The 13,729-nt window shown below is 48.0% G+C and overlaps 1 long non-coding RNA gene across 1 annotated transcript; it reads right to left on the minus strand.

The window, feature by feature from the left end:
* Positions 1 to 508: 508 nt before the first annotated feature.
* Positions 509 to 5,908, minus strand: LOC127052672 (uncharacterized). Its single transcript, XR_007774852.1, has 4 exons — positions 5,889 to 5,908; positions 3,955 to 4,008; positions 1,737 to 1,766; positions 509 to 545 (listed from the first exon to the last, which is right to left on the minus strand). It is a non-coding gene; the product is annotated as an uncharacterized LOC127052672 (long non-coding RNA).
* Positions 5,909 to 13,729: the final 7,821 nt, after the last annotated feature.

The following is a 13,729-nucleotide window of genomic DNA, read 5'->3' on the forward strand; positions in this document are numbered from 1 at the left end:
CTGCAGCTGCTCCAGACATTCATAACGTGGCTCCCTGCAGGCTCCCCACCTCATGCAGGCAGGCTGGGTACAGAGGACACATTACCCCAAGAGGCTGCCCAAACTGTCAGTGCAGGTTTGGGCAGTGTCCCCACTGTACATGCCCACCTCAGCCACAGCAAGCCAGCAATGTGCCCGCACCAGCAGGGAACATAACAGCTCTCCTGGCTGGCGTGTGAGTACCAGGTACAGGGCGTCCGGTCCAAAGCTCACCCCCCTATTCAGCCCCACAGCCTACCAAAGTGAATGGATGTGGCACCCTGTGCCCCACCTCCCCACGCCTGCTGGTCCTGCTGCTGTCTAGTGACAGGTGCTCACTCTCATGATGGGGCAGGGGAGAGGGCATCTGGGTGGTCAAGAGGGTTTGCGATCCCCTCCCCCCTGGAAGGGATGGGTGTATGTGAATGGTGCTTGTTCCTTCCCTCCAGCCCAACTCTCTGTGGGGCACAGAGAGAAGACAGATATGTTACCTTCCCCAGACTCCTGCTCTCGCTCCCCCTCGCCACCTGTGGGAGAGACAGAGCTTTAGCCCCCGGTCATGTGCCCGTTCTATGCCTGCATGGCCAATTGGTGCCACTGCACACGCCTTGCACTCCAGGAGGCAGCAGGGGTGGATGGGGTGAGGAGGACGACGACTGAGCCTATCCTTCACTTTATGCCCAGGCAGCACTTCCCACTAAAACAGGGCCAGGGATTTTTGGTATCACCATTTTGGGGACTCGAGACGCAGTGGGCCTCAATTGAGCAAAACGGGTTGACCAAGTGACCCTTAAAGAGTGTAGTTGACCAACTGACCACTAGGTGGCATCTTGCCTAACACATCTAGCTTCTGCTCTCCTGCCAGCCCCAGCACTGGAAATCCTGTCATGGCGCGGTCAGTCTGAGTGCCTCCAGCTGCCTTGTAGGAAGTCGTGGCCATGGGAGGTTAAGATGGGAGCTCCAACACAGCCATCCATCAGTGGAGCAAGGGCAGCTGCCCATCGTTTCATGCATGCAAACTTGTTCTTCAGGCCTAGCTCAGGCAACCTGATGCTGCAAGGTGCTGAGCACCCTTATTGCCATTGACGTTAGCAGGAGCTGAGAGCTCTTGGCACATTGTAGGGGATATGCAGTAGTGTGTAGGGGTGGGCTCGGAGGGCCAGGTTTTAGGTGCTTTTGCAAATCCCACTAGGTGCCTCTTTGCATCATTAGGCACTTAATACCTTTAGAAAACCCAACTTTTAGTCCTACATGGTGCCAAGCACTGGGCTGATACGTGCTCCAAGGGGAAAAAACAGCTGAAAACTGGCTTCAGGTGGAAACAGGAGCTCTATGGGGTTTCAATGGGAGACACCCCGGATTCCCTCCAAACCAAGCCCTAACTCACTCGAAAGGCCTGAGAGTCCCAGACAAACTTTTCCATTTACCCCACTGAGCTTAAACTCTGAAAGCAGGAGAATGTCCCCTTCAGTGTGTGTGAAATTCTCCCCTGTGCAGCACAAGGCTAGATCACAGCAATCCTCATGGGCCCTCTGCACAGGGCAGGCAGGGAGGGTCCCTCCCGGTTGGGAATCTTTTGCACAGCAGGTATCAGAAACTCCATTATTAGTAGCAGATGAGTTCAAGGGAACAGTGGAGACCTGGGACCCAGAACAAGTGAGATCAGGCCTGTACTGACCAGCGTGTTAACACACCCCTCTCCCCAGTCTTGCTCTTACCTTCTTTTTCTTTAGATTCATCTTCGTGTTCTATTTTAAAAGCAGAAAGGACAATTTGATCAGAGATTGGCCATGCAGGCGGACACATTCCCTAATGAATGCCCTGAGGAATTCCTAGCATTCTTCACACAGGCTGGGTCTGCACAGCTGGTGTGTTGGTATTGAATGATCACAGCTGAGACAGCTCTGGACAATTTTTACACCATAAAGGGCAGATTCTGATATCAGTCATGCCAGTGTCGCCTGGGAATGGGCCTAATGAAACCTGCAGAGCCAAGCTGGATTTTCAGCAGCATAACAGAGACCAGAATTTGGCTTTAAGCCCGTGTACCACCAATGGACCCTGGTCATCGGCAGGCAGGATCGAACCTTGGACCTCAGGAGCTTAGTGAATGAGCCTCTACTACATAAGCTAAAAGACATATTGCTCTACAGCCTTAGCTAAGGGCTAACTCATTAATATCTTTTTCCCCTTCCCCCGCTCTCTCCCACCCCTTGGTGCCACTCGATGGTACAGAACACCCCACTGAGCAGGTGTGTGGGTTACACCTGGAAATTAACAGGCTGAGGAAAGATACAGACCTCTCCAACAGCAAAAGGATACCAGCTCCTAGCCGTGTTGTTTCTCTTTATTTAAATGATTTTGTTAATATTTCAGAGCTGATGGGGTGCTCTGTGCTGTACACCACACAGAAGATAGTAGTGAGTCTAAAGACAGTGGACTGTTCCCACTATTCAGCACTGAATTGTGTTGCTTGTGATCTTAACTCCAACATGCTTCCAAGGGCTTGGGGAACAGGGAGAGGGAAGAGTTACCCCCGAGGGCTGCTCTTGGATCCAGTCCCTGCAGAGCTACAACTCCTCCACTCCTGTGTGAGTTTAACCCACTGGTCAGTCTGTTACGTGCCCCCACCTGTGCTGAGCTGCAGAGAACAGGAGGCAGTTTATAGTCCCCAGCTAGGGAGCCTGGCTCTTGAGCTCAGGCTGTAGCAATTCAAGCTTTTAGGTCTGGTGGGCCCCGGTTCAACCCCCAGTGTCGACCAAGATGGTGGACATCACACAAACCAATGGGCCTGGAGAGGGTCAGGAGTAATTGTAGACATGGCTCTGCCCACTACAGGCCAGTCTGCAGAGTCAGCTGGAGAGTAGTAGGAGGAGGAGTTTGCTGCAGCTTGCAAAGGGTTGACTCTGCATATTACCTCTCAACCCTGTAGAAAAGGGCAGCTCAGAAAGGCATGGAGCCTCAGGGAGTGTCTTTAATGCACAGGTTCTGCCAGGGCTCTTTGTGGAGCAGTGCAGCTGAGAATTGACGGGTGGGAGCATGACTTGGACATGAGGCCTGCAGAGGGGAGCAAGACCTTCTCCATTTGGGTGTAGGTATGGCTCCATTTTCCCTAGTGCAATGACTGGGCAGTGGGGCATCACATGACTTATGAGGAGAGGCTGAGGGAACGGGGATTGTTTAGTCTGCAGAAGAGAAGAATGAGTGGGGATTTGATAGCTGCTTTCAACTACCTGAAATGGGGTTCCAAAGAGGATGGATCTAGACTGTTCTCAGTGGTAACAGATGACAGAACAAGGAGTAGTTTAGGTTGGATATTAGGAAACAGTATTTCACTAGGAGGGTGGTGAAGCACTGGAATGGGTTACCCAGGGAGGTGGTGGAATCTCCTTCCTTAGAGGTTTCTAAGGTCAGGCTTGACAAAACCCTGGCTGGGATGATTTAGTTGAGAATTGGTCCTGCTTTGAGCGGGGGGTTGGACTAGATGACGTCCTGAGGTCCTTTCCAACCCTGATATTCTATGATCCTGCTTACAGGCAAAATTCTCCACTTGGATCTCAACTCCAATATTCTGCACATTCTAGACAAAGTTCTGCAAAGTACCAACAACTCCATGGAAGGAAGCTCCTGGTGCCTTCATGATGGGAACCGAGAGCACTAAGCACCTCACAGGATCAGCCCCAGATCTACCTTTGGCATCAGCAAACTGGGAACTGCACCCCTGAGGGAGAATGACCCCTTTGCGGAGCTGAGAGGAGGTATGGGTCCTTTGTCCAGCTATAGCTTGAGTTAATGACATGCAATCTTAAGCATCCCTGAGTTTTTGCAGCTCAGCTGTGCAATCCAACCCAGGGATTAGGCAGCCCACTGAAATGCATGAACAGGTCAGAGCAGGCTGGGCAGAGGGAGATCTCTCCTAGAGATTCAGCCACCTACCTTCTGCTTGGGTTTCCACAGCCTCTTCTACCTCCTCTACATGCTCTTCTTGGTCTGTGGAACAATATGCAAGGTGAGAGTTGCAACTCAGGCTGATAAAAGTACATGTCACAGTGAGCCAGCCATAGAGGTATCCAAGGGGGAAAGGCAAAGTGGCCATGGAATGGAGACAGGTAATGGTTTGGTTTACATAAAATGGGAATTCACCTGAACTGTCAACCCAAACTCAACTGACCTTGATTATTATTGATGCTTTGAGGGGGGGGAGTTCCCCCCTCATTTCCACGTGACTCTGCCCTGCCATGTTCTCAGCATGACTAGAAGGGGAAGGGGCCAAATGCCATCAGAGGCTGCTCTCATGGTATTTCCAAGGGTCTGGCAGTGCCACACGGGGACATCTAAGTCAAGGTCCATCACTCTCCAAGGCAACAAGGGACTCAACATGCTTAGTCCTGGAGAAGGGTGGGCAGGGATGGGGTGATTTTCATTGTTCTCTTGAATCACCTCCAGGCAACAGAAGTGTCCTGATGGGTGCCCGAGGGGACAGCCTTTAGTCAGTCCCCCTCTTATCCTATCACACACTCTGTTGATACCACTGGCGTATCCGAGCGCCTCCTTCCACCAAAAGAAGCATTGTTACAAACAGAGTCCTTTGTGGGGGAGAGAGAGAGAGAGAGAGAGAGAGGAAACTCTGGTATGTGGCTGGGGCTCTAAGAAGGGATTTAAAGGACTGGTGCTACCTGGGGGAGAGAGAGAGGAATAAAAAGAAGGAACCAAACAATTGGCAAGTTTGGCGCATGGATGGAAGTTAGAAATACAAAGATGCACCATGGATTCAGATATGATCTTAGGGCAGAAAGGGGGAGCATGGAGGAAGATACAACAAGCAACACCAATAGGCAATGAGAATAAGAAAGAGGTCACACTCCATCCTGCAGATGGATCTGATAGAGCATGTATGTATGTACGGACAACAAATCACAGACATTGCATATGCAGAATGTTGGCAAGCAGTGGGGAAGGGAAAGAAGAAGAAATATTTTACTACCATTTTCCTCCTCTATCCATTCTTCTTCTTCTTCAAGGTAGAAAGTGGCAACAGTAAAAGGAATAAGCGGAAAAGGTTAGTCAGGCATCATAAAGCTGTGGCATCTAGCAAGAGCGTCCGCTGGTATTTTATTGATCTCTACTTTCCCATCTATGTCCTACAGCTTTCCTGGTGTTTACCAGAGTCTGCTGTGCAGGTGTTGCCCAGGCATTAATAAAGCTGTAGAAAATTAAGGCTTTTCTTCACCAATATCCAACAGACATTACAAATATTCTCACTCACACACACACAGACACACCAGGGAAGGCTGCAAAGCTGCTAGATGCATAATTCTTCAGCTTCCAGTCCTCATACTGAAAACGCAGCAAGCTCAGGCTGAACTGTCACTCACATAAGTCAGTTGAGACGCCAGCTTCCAGACAATTATCACATTCTTATCGCAGACAGGCTGGAGCTGCAAACGTTTTCAGTCCTGAATTCTCCCCATGCTCAGATCCAAGGATTTAGTTGAGGCTGTCTCCAATTATCCTCGCTAATGAAGTGAATGCCAAATAAACTCTTAGGGTGAAATTCATCCCTGTGCAGAGGACTGGAATGAGGCCTACGTGCTTCTGAAGTCGCACATTCGCCCTGTGGGTTGTGTCAGTCCTCTGGACGGGGTGAATTTCACCCTAACTGAACATCAGCTGAAGAAAAATTTATTTAAAAATTGGAAGGAACTTCTCAGGATCTTTTTATATTGTACAATATTCGCACAGCTCTGCCCATCTGCAGCCATGCCATGCCAAACCGTTCCAAGCAAAAAAAGGAAACAAAGTAGCTAAATAAGCCAGTAGCAACCACCCCGTACCCTCTTGTCCCTTCCATACAACAGGGAAAAACCTACCTTCTTCAATACACTCCTCTGCAGGAAGGGGGAAAAGAAAGGGGGAGAGAGAGAGAGAGCAGGTTATTGAGGTTACACGGATCGTCTTAACGCTTCAGTCTGTCCTGATGTGCAGGAAGATGCTTCTCTTCCTCTTACCTTCCTGTTCCCTGCAAAGCCAAAGGAGAAACCGTTGGGTTAGAGCATTGGCTGCAGAGCGGCATATTTCTCCCAGTGGCTGCTCCCAGCAAGGGGGGAGGGGAGGGGCTGATCAGAATTTTTCAACAAGTATTTTCATTGAAAAATGCTCATTTGTCCAAACGAACTGTTCTCAAAACAGTATCCGTTTCAGCATTTTCCAACTCGGGGGGAGCGGGTGGGGGAGGAGAAGAGTGTTTTGTGTTGACGCTAGCTAAAGGAAAAATTCTGGTTCAAAATAAATGTTCATTTAAAAATTTAAGATAATTAGACTGAATAAAAGTCAAAAAGGTCAAAATCCTAACAAAATGGTTCAAAATTCAGACATTTTGATTGATCTGAATTTTTCAGTGTTTTTGACTCAAACATTTGCGATTTTTTTAATTTTTCATCCCAATTTGGAATTGGGCGAGTTTTTTGGACTCTCAAAAATATTTGCAGGATGGGACAGCCCGTTTCCAATACAGCTTTATTGGGGGTGGGGAGGAGAGGGAGTTCAGAGAGCCCTCCATGACTAGTTTACGCTATTGCGTTATGCATTTCTACAAGCTGCGTTTGTCCCCCTCATTACATGACAATAGAGATGGGACCATGCTGGAAGGTTTTTGTCTGGATCTGGGTCCCAACTTTCTTGAAGTCTAGAGGTGTTTGGATCTCAGGGCTTGGGTCATTCCCACCAGTGGGATCAAAGGGTTGGTAAAGAGACACAAAAAAATTAAAAAACACTTAATCATGGTTTCAAGTATCAGAGGGTAGCCGTGTTAGTCTGGATCTGTAAAAGCAGCAAAGAATCCTGTGGCACCTTACAGAACCAGTTTCTCCTCTCTTGGTTTTCACACCTCAACTGCTAGAACAGGGCCTCATCCTCCCTGATTGAACTGATCTCGTTATCTCTAGCTTGCTTGCTAGCACACATATATACAACTGCCCCTGGATATTTCCATTGCATGCATCTGAGGAAGTGGGTATTCACCCACGAAAGCTCATGCTCCAAAACGTCTGTTAGTCTATAAGGTGCCACAGGATTCTTTGCTGCTTTTAATCATGGTTCTCATTTATGGGAACAAAGGATGGTTTTATGGCCTGCAGTTCTGAGATCTAATGGTGAAAAGTGCTGTCTAAAGAACTAGAGGGCATTGTTGTTACTACTAATAAAAACTTGAATTATTCCCACAGCTCCAGACAGGGCTGGGTAATAATGAGAGTGGATGACTCTCTATGGGACTTGCTGCCCTTGCAATTCTGGTGCAGCTGCATCCACAGAGCGAGCTGCTTGCTGTACCTCTGCATGAAAAGGACTGGCCATGGGCAGGAAGATTTTAAAGCACAGCACTTACTCTTCATACTCTTCGATGATTTCTTCGACATCCGACATTTTCAGTTAACTAGCAGGAAAATCAAATTAGAGAGAGAGTGTTAAAAGCTACAACAACAACCACAGCAGCACAGTCAGTCCTTCATTCTTTGACATAGGGATATTGCCAGCAGATTGGGGGATGTGATCATTCTGCTCTATTTGACATTGGTGAGGCCTCATCTGCAGTACTGTGTCCAGTTTTGGGCCCCACACTACAAGAAGGATGTGGAAAAATTGGAAAGAGTCCAGCAGAGGGCAACAAAAGTGATTAGGGGGCTGGAGCACATAATTTATGAGGAGAGGCTGAGAGAACTGGGATTGTTTAGTCTGCAGAAGAGAAGAGGGAGGGGGATTTGATAGCAGCTTTCAACTACCTGAAATGGGGTGCCAAAGAGGATGGATCTAGACTGTTCTCGGTGGTAGCAGATGACAGAACAAGGAGTAATGGTCTCAAGTTGCAGTAAGGGAGGTTTAGGTTGTATATTAGGAAAAACTTTTTCACTAGGAGAATGGTGAAGCACTGGAATGGGTTCCCTAGGGAGGTGGTGGAATCTTCTTCCTTAGAGGTTTTTAAGGTCAGGCTTGACAAAGCCCTGGCTGGGATGATTTAGTTGGGGATTGGTCCTGCTTTGAGCAGGAGGGGGGACTAGATGACCTCCTGAGGTCCCTTCCAATCCTGATATTCTATGATTCTATGTGGGAATAGGGTTTCTGTGTCCATCTGGGATGAACTCTGGGCAGCCCCATGGCCCACAATTTCCCACATGGCCACTGATACTGAGTGCCCAACTTGAGACACGTTTGGACTGATTGTCAGCCGTGCTGAGCACCCTGTAACAGCAGTACTCTCCGTGTCTGAAAATCAGACCAAGGAGATGGCATCCAGAGATCCAGGCACCCAAAATCAGGGGCCATGTCTGGAAATTCAGTTGCTTTGCAAGATATTTACTGCAGCTCACCGACAGGCAGAGAAACCTGAACGGTCTGACCCACGTATTTGTTTAGACTGGGAATTTTCATTTTGATTCACTTGTGTCTTGCATCACACTCGCATTACCTCCTCCCCTTTCCTCTGAGCAGCAGGCAGATGAGGCCCTGCACCAAAAGCTCATTGCATACAGATCATAACCCTCCTCAGATTCCCCACACCTGGTACGTAGCTACTCTGCTGACAGGTGCCCTAGAAAGGCATGGAGACACTGAAGTATCGAGCTGGAGATGGATTAGATGTCACGCGATGCAGTTCATTTGTGGGTATGAATAAATCCCTTTGTCTCCCTGGCTTTTATATTAACACTCATTTGTCATTTTGGATTTTTTGCTTTTCCACTCACAGCGTAAGCTAAATGCTGAGCTGCAGCGTAGCGGTGGGAGTGCACAATGGTTGCATTAAGCCACATCTTTCCTTCCCCAATCCTAGGGCCACCAGGGACCCCTGGGGCACCACTTTCTTCCAGCCATGCCTTCCAAGCTGGTGGCTAGGAGCAGAATGGCTAAGGAGCCACCTGAAGGGAGTATCCTTCCTTCTGTGGCCAGTAAAGCTGGGTCTGGGGCAGCTTTGAATGACTCAGCTGCGTCAAGACTCAGCAGGGCCATGGCAGCCAAAGCAAAATGGCCTCTTGTGTCATGGCAGGAAGTCCTAGGGAGAGACTGGGGAGTCAGGGGGATGCCACTTCTGAGCCAATGGAAACCCTTTCTGGGTCCCATCTTTTGTGGTGGCCAGACCCTCATTTGTAAATTCCCTGTTGCTGCAGTGTCAGAGGAGCAGGGATGGTAATTTGGCCGATAGGGAATAGCTCGTTCCTGAGAGGATCTGTGCTTGTCACAAACAGGTAGGAATGTCTATAATTATCTCACAAAGAAAGGGGAAATTAACCACCCCAGTGCTGAGCCGGCATCTAATAATGGTGTCTTGTTGCTGAGCCCCCCTGTTACTCCCCCCATGGCTCAGCAACATAGTTCTCCTTAAATAGGAAGCAAGAGCTTAGGAACATCATCAGTCAGCACTGATAACTCGGAGCTCCCAGCCCAGCCCAGGGTACATTGCAACCTCTCCGCCCAGAGATGATCTAAGAGAGAGTTATGTTGGGTGGGAAATGCAGGGGAGGAGAATAAACCCAGGAAACAGCCTATTTTGCTCCTCACTTGTTCTTAGCATTAAGGGCTGATCTCTCACACCTAGCCGCCATTTTTCCTTCTGCCGCATTGGACACATGCCATGGGACTGGCTTTTCCTCAGAGAAATCAGCCACTTTCCCCTGGCCACTCAGGAAGGCAGAGAGGCTAACACTGTAACTCTTGTCTTGAATCTCAGAGCTGCATGTTAGCTCCTCTGACATGTCGTTTATCCTGGGTCCCAATCCCTTCTCTGGGGCCTAGTAAGATTCACCAGCAACTCAAGCGTCCTGTAATCTTAAACCCGCCACCATGGAAAGAAAATGACGTGAAACCTCATTACTAACTCGCTTGCTGGCTTTCTAAATGCTGCCAGCCTCCAGCAGCCCTGTCAAGGAGAGGAAGGTCTGTGCACTCAGTACTGTCTGCGCTTGGCCATCCCAGTGAGCAGGTAGCACTGGGAACTGGAGTCAAGCCTCCTGGGTTCTATTCCTGGCTCTGCTGCTGACCTGCTGAGTGACCCTGGGGAAGTCACTTAAGTTATGTCTACAGCGCAAAGAAAAACAGACAGACAGCAGAGACTCTCAGAGCCCAGGTCCATTGGCTCGAGCTGCAGGGCTAAAAATAGCCATGTTGACTTTTGGGCTTGGACCCCAGCTCCGAGACCCTCTTCCCCTTGCTGAGTTTCACAGCCTGAGCTCCAGCCAGAACAGGAACATTTACATTGCTCTTTATGGCCCTGCAGCCCGAGCCCCAGTCAGTTAACCCTGGTTCTGAGCCTCACTGCTGTGGGTTTTAATTTGCAGTGTAGATGTACCCCTAGGCCATGATCCTCCGAGGTTTTTAGGCTCATAATTCCCATTGAAATCCATGGACCTTCTATGCCCCATTTTCCCCTCTGTAAAATGGAGACAACAATACCCACCCTTGTGAGGTGCTTTCAGTTCTTCAGATGAAAGGGCAGATGCATAGGACTCCAATGGAAATAATTTGTATCTCCTCAATTCTATCTACTCTCTCTGTATATGATCTAGGTACCATTGGACAGTGTCCAAAGTCCTCGAAGAAACAGCATAAGGAAACACCTAGGAAAAGGAGCTGGGGAAGTGGCCTTAAATCTGAAGTGGTGATGTTCAAACTGCTAACATAAGATTCACCCGCAAGGCTAACTCAGCAGCAATGCTAACAAAGCCTGTTAGGAAGGCAGCTTGAAATACGTTCTCAGCAATTATTGTATTGCCTGTTGATTGCATTGGACACTAGACTCTGCCTGCAGCATTCTGAACGTGGACCTAGGAGGCTGGAAAATTAGTGGGTTTCCACATGTCCATTTGAACGCTTTTCACTCTGAGTTTCTTGTTCAAATAAACATCAAAGTGAATCTCTGCTCAAGCCATCCCTTTTGTTTGGTTCCCACCTGGCGCCGTTGAGCAAGCCTTGCCTAAACACCATGCCCTGAGTCTTGTCTGACTCGCAAGCTTTCAGCTCACTGACGCATTCCTGAACCCCAGAGAAACTTGCCAACTCTGGCCAGCAGCTCAGCTTTGTCCCAGATCCCCACAAAACCCAGGTTTCAGGCACTTCTGCGAATAACTCTCGTGTGTTAAACCACCTGTTTAGCAAATCAGCTCTGCTGCACAATGGCCACCTTTTCCAATGTTGTGTAACAGGTGGTCCCAGCTCCATCTTTTCAGTATTTATTACACAGGCCGGGTATAAAAGGCTAACTTAAGGAACTTTGCTGCCTGAATCCAAAAACAGAAATATTACTGATAGAGAAAGACCTTCTACATCCTATAGTCCAGCACAGGCTTGGTCTCAGGATAACAGTACATCTTCCAGGGCTTGGTTCATCCTAGCTTTAAACCTTTTAAGTGATAAGTCTTCCAGCATTTCCTTTGGAACTTAGTTTGATTGCCAATGCTGACAGCCTTGCTGTTACCTCAGTCTCTGTGCCACTATTACTATTTAGACTGTTCCATAATCTTATTCTATATTCTAATAAATCTGACCACTAGGAAGTTTTTCCATGATAAAAGTTCATTTTTTTAACTCCTTCCATTACTCCTAGTTCCCTCTTGAGCCACCATAATTCCTGACCCTTCCTGGTGCCTGTGTCCATCGCATACTTCTAGACAGTTCTCATGCCCTCATCATGTAGCCAAAAATCTACCTAAACATCATCAAGCCATTCCACATGATCCTCTTTTGCAAAGTGCTGTGTCACAGACAGAGTTCGGCAAAAATATGAATGTGTGTGAATAAATTTAAGTGACCTCTCGTCAGCTTCATTCACTTCCCACAAGAGCCCAACAAACCACATTAGCTGAGACCACAATATTTAAAGTAGCTATTGACAAATATTTAAGAAAAACAAAGTTTGGAATATTTGTGCCAGAAACTTGATTTCAAGAGTTATCTACATCCAGGCAGTGCCCAGAAACACCATGCACTCTGCACCTCCAGCAAAGGTAGCTCAAATTGCCAGTATCAAACAGTGAGTGAGTAACACACTGGTAAGTGTGTTTGCACAGAATTTTTAAATTAACGGATTTTTAGCTACCAAAATAAATAAATAAAATAAAAAATCCAGGAAATCTGTGGACAATTCACAAAGAGCTAAATTTATTATTTGCTGCAAATAATCCCCCAGTTTTAATTGCGAATTAATGGGTCCAAACAACCTTTTTCTAAAATAGCCACTCTAGGAATTCTTGGGGGGGGGAAGTTCTCCGGCCTGTGTTATACAGGAAGTCAGACTTGATGATCACAATGGTCCCTTCTAGCTTTAGAATCTATGAATCCTTCTTGATTTTTGTCTTTTAACATGCCTGTTAACACTGGGTTAGAACTATGTTATCTAAGTACCAAATCACTGTTTTACTTCAAGTCCTAGAAATGAATGGCTAGGTGTATTCCAAACGTTTAGCTCTGCAGTGTTTATACAAAGAACAATGCAAAAATCAATAGCCACTATGTAGTTTCATTTGCCCCTTGTAGTGATGCATTCTGAACTCAGTAGCACAAACATCCTGCACCCTCACTGCGCTTTCTGTCTGCCAACGAGGGGCTTGGGAACATAACAGTCTCTTAGGTTTCTATAGCTCTTCTCACCTCCCAAAGCAATTTACATACACGATGGGTGTAAATTGCTTATTACTCACCCCAGCGTAAATCAGGAGTAACCCTGCTGGGCCTGATTCCCCCTCTTTGCCCATCCCATTGTAAACCAGGAGAACTCCATTAAAGTTATTGGAGTAGTGCCAGTGAAAAACTGGTGCGAGGAGACTCATGCTATACCCAGAGGAATCCCTTCACCAGAGAAATGTGGTCATCTCTGGAGTGGATGATAACTGGGAAGGGGCCAATTTTGGCCAAGGAAGTTGGGGCAAACCTGTTCTGTCTCTGGAGCATTAATACCTAGGTCTAGCAAACAGGCAGGTGGTCGGTCACTCGGGTCCCATCTGAAAAGGGAGTCAATTCCATGGAAGTCCCTCAGCCTGGCAAGCTGTGCAGAGGCAGTTTCCTTACCTCTCTCCCAGGGAAAAGGTGAGGGCCCTCGCAGCCAAGTGGAAGCTGGCACAGTGTCTGAGAAAGGCAGTTGGGAAGAGTGAGGCTTTAACAGGACTCCTAAGCCCACCCCCAGGCCAGACGCCTGATTAGAGGAATGCGAACGTGGCAGGGTTTGGAATGCGAACACTTGCTTGCTATTCACAGCTCCTTGTTCAACTCTTCCCGCCCCCCATGAGCCCATATATGCCCAAGCTGTTGTATGGCCTCAGACAATTGCTATTTTAAACCTCCAGGGCTGAGATAGACAAGTCCCCAAGGGGCTGACACAAGCCAGCCAGCTGTCACTTTCAAGTGGCCAGAACTCCGATAAGCAAAACGCTTTTTCCTGGAGGGGGTGTGGGTTTTAGACCTTGGATGCTCGCCTCCAAACTCCATCTTGTGGCTAATCCCATGTTGCTTCCTTGCCCGACAACACTCTATACCCTCTGTGCTAGGCCCAGAAAGCCCCAGGGCCAGTCAAAGATTTGGGTCATATAAGCACCAGCAAGCTGGGATGTTCAGCCAAATTCCAGAGGGCTGCCTGGAGATCAGAGCCAGCTTTCTCAGGAGACAAGTCTTCACCTCCAGCTGGACCCAAAACACCGCCACAACTTAGCTCTCAGAGCCACTGAATTCCTGG

The sequence above is a fragment of the Gopherus flavomarginatus genome, chromosome 5 (assembly GCF_025201925.1).
Source record: "Gopherus flavomarginatus isolate rGopFla2 chromosome 5, rGopFla2.mat.asm, whole genome shotgun sequence".
In the NCBI taxonomy this organism is placed as follows: domain Eukaryota; kingdom Metazoa; phylum Chordata; order Testudines; family Testudinidae; genus Gopherus; species Gopherus flavomarginatus.